Source organism: Orycteropus afer, unplaced genomic scaffold, assembly GCF_000298275.1.
Source record: "Orycteropus afer afer isolate SDZICR_OR568_19922 unplaced genomic scaffold, OryAfe1.0 scaffold00267, whole genome shotgun sequence".
In the NCBI taxonomy this organism is placed as follows: domain Eukaryota; kingdom Metazoa; phylum Chordata; class Mammalia; order Tubulidentata; family Orycteropodidae; genus Orycteropus; species Orycteropus afer.
The window spans coordinates 3,229,606-3,232,904 of record NW_006921854.1 but is presented as its reverse complement, the minus strand read 5'-3'; the positions used below and the strand labels follow the sequence as shown (position 1 = coordinate 3,232,904).

General features: G+C 47.0%; 1 protein-coding gene across 1 annotated transcript in view; it reads left to right on the top strand.

Annotated features, from left to right (window-relative positions):
• The window catches only part of NR4A3 (nuclear receptor subfamily 4 group A member 3), a 44,646-nt gene that overhangs the window by 6,118 nt on the left and 35,229 nt on the right, over nt 1–3,299 (top strand). The window lies entirely within an intron of this gene.

Here is a 3,299-nt window from a genome sequence, read left to right as displayed (position 1 = left end):
ACTATTCAGACAACTTAGTGTAGGTGCCGGCTGTTGCTGCAGTCTGACCCGTGGGGTCTGTCATTGAGGTGTGAAGTGTGCAGACTAGTTTCACTTTGAATATGTCGCTCGCTGTTTGTAGCTCCAGGTTCTCATTGTGGGCACTTGGGAGAAATGTCCCTTAGTCACTGGCTGTCAGTAAGTGCAATGTTGTGTCTTTCACTAGTGGTAAAGCCAGATTTTTTTTTTTTTTTTTAATTATTGTGATTTGGCTGAAAATTTACAGAGCAAATTCACTTTCCATACATACCGCAGTTCACACACACTTTGTCCCATGACATGGATCACAATTTACCACAATGCAACAGCTCCCCTTCCACTTCCTCCTGATAGTCACCTCTTCCCTGTGTCCATCCCTCCATGCTCTCCTGCCCCCTGAGCTGTCTCCCTGTCCCTACACAGCCCTTCTATTCTCCCATGATCGATCTCTCCAAGGAGTGTATCTACCTAATGTAAATGTTCAGCTCATATGCCTGTCTTTTGCTTCGCTGGAAGCCACAGGTGTGGGTTCAATTCCAGACCTGAAGGGCAGCTAGGGACCACAGTCTCAGTGGTTCCATCAGGAAAAGCCATATTTTTGATGGATCAATTATCCATATAGGCTAGGGAAAAATTAACGTAAATAGGAAAAAAAATGTTCATTTTGAAACTCTGTATTTGGCCTATGTTCAACTGCAGTAGCCAGTAATCACATATTTCTAGATTTCCTTTGGTGAGCCCAAGCTTGCCTAGTCCAGAGGCAGAGTGATGTCAAGGAGCTCAGACAGGCAGATGGTCCAGCTCATCCAACTGCAAGTTCAGTATTCCTTGGGTGCAGTTTTATAAATTGCTAGGCCAGGCAGAGGAAGAATCAAGACGTTTTTTCTGCTTTTCCTGCCGACCCGGTAATCACCTCCAAATTACCGGTACCTCTGGCTGAATCTGGTTTGGCTCCAGAATTCTGGAATGTGGACCAGAATCACGGCGGGTGAAGCCCAGAGGGTCTGGCTAGAGTCTGGTGCCCCAGGCCTGCTGGTCTTCCTCCTTGCTGGATCTCATCAGAGAATATACACCCCATGGTTTGCAGGGAGTACGCTCCCTGGGCACAGAATGCAGGAGAAGTGAGCTGAGCAGGGGCAGGGGGGCCTGGGTGAAAGCAAGAGCTCGGGTGGATCTGAGCACACATTGGCAGCAGAGAGGATATTGAGCACCAGGCGTGGTCGTTCCAGACAGGTCAGTGCAGGAAGGGTGCTGTTAGGTCCTGCCCCAGGCAGAGGTTCCGTCCTTCGGACTTTTCCTCCCTGTTCAGTAAAATAAAAATGAAAAATATAATAATATTGATGATTCAGTGTCAAATTCTAGGCAATAATATCTTATTGGGTCTGATTAGCAACATTTGAAATCAACAACTACAAGATCTAGAAGGCATCTGAGGGATCACCTGGTCCAGTCTCTTCCTATTTCTGGGGCAGAAACAGGTCCAGAGAGGTTAAGTCACTTGCCTAGGGTTGCACAGCAGGTCAGTGCACAAAGACCCCAGGACTTACTGCTTGGTCCTACGTACTTTACTCTGTATTCTCACTTAGTTGGGGGTTTCACGTGTAGTGCTGGCAGCTGCTGAAAGGCAATTCTGTCCTGAATTCCATCCTGCCCTTGGAGAGCATATGACGTTAGGTTCACCAAAGAGGCAGTGGCTGTGTGCCTCGGAGTCAATGCCGACTCATAGCTTTGGGACAGACTAGAACTGCCCCACTGATTTCCTAGGCTATATTCCTTTTTTATTTTTATCTTTTTTAAATAAAAGAGAAAAAAGTAAAAAAAAAAAGAAAAACAAACACTCCTTTTTTAAAAAAACTTTCCTCCAACTAATAGTGTATGTGCTGAGAGGAGATGCAGGCAGGTCCCTGTGACCCCAGTCATGCCAGCACCTTCACGTATCCTGAAGACCACTCCCTTCCCTCAGACTTTGTTCCCATGGTTTGTTACATCACAGAAGAGCCAGGGCTTCCAGACTCCCCGGGTGCTACGTGAGCTTGTTGAGAACAAAGGAGGCAAGGCTCTGAGCCGGAGCTGATTTTGCAGGTTCCTGGAAAGTCAGGCCTGAGAACTAGAACCCGCCTAGTTCCAGCCCTTCCCCATTTTGTGACTATGGAAACTGAGAGACAGTGATGCTTCCAAGGCTCGGCAGCCGTCATCATCATCACCACCGTCCTTGTTCGTTCAGCATATTCTGTGCGTCAGGCCCTTCAAATCCAGTAGCACATTTGGTCATTGCAACAAAATTTGAAGGTGGTTTTATTATCGCCATTTTACCAGGAAGAAAACTGAGGCTCGGTGAAGTAGCTTACCCCAGATAACTAAAGTAAGTGACAGAACTACATTATATCACAAATCAGGGGCCAGGACGAAAGTAGGATTGAAGTAGCTGGGCACCGTCTCTCAAAACCAAACCAAACTCACTGTCATCCAGTCGATTCCAACTCACCACGGCCCCCATTGGGTTTTCAAGGCTGTAAATCTTTACAGAAGCAGACTGCCTCATCTCTCTTCTGCAGAGCAGCTGGTGGGTTTGAACTGTCACCCTTCTGGTTAGCAGTCAAATGCCTTAGGCACTGCACCACCAGAGCTCCTTTGAAAGCCTTCTAGGAAAGCACAAAAAGAAAGACCTAGTTAAGACAAATGCTTCATCTCCTGACTCCTAAGTAGCTGTACAGTAACCACCTGGCTGCCAACAGTTTTCTTCTCCAGGCATGTGAAGACGCTGTGGCAAACCTAGGATTCCCCTGACTAGTCTGTCATTGAATAATATTTAACAACTGTTTATAGAAGGTCAGTTATGTACCAGTCACTGAGGTGTTGGCGGAAACATGGGACCAACGCATAAGTATCAGTAGACCACCAATCAGAGTAAAGCAGAATGGTTTGTAAAGATTTCAGGAAGTATCCCATGGGCCCATGGGCTACCAGTTAGCAGCATCCGACGTGCTAACAGCCAGGTGGTGTAGGACTCGAAGTCAGAGGGCCCGTGTTTAAGTCTTAGGTCTACCGCTTAATACTTGTTTAACTTGGGAAAGTGGCTTAGCCTCTCTGAGCCTCAGTTTCCTCCATCTGCTAAGCGAGGATTAAAAATCCCTGCTCCATGCAGATCCACTGAGAGAAGGGATGCGGAAACAGGCTTGGGTGCATCCCTGGGATGTGCATGTTTACATAAGAGCTTCTGCGTATCTGTTAAGTCTCTGTGTTGTTGTTGTTGTTGTTGTTATGTGCTGTCGAGTCAGCCC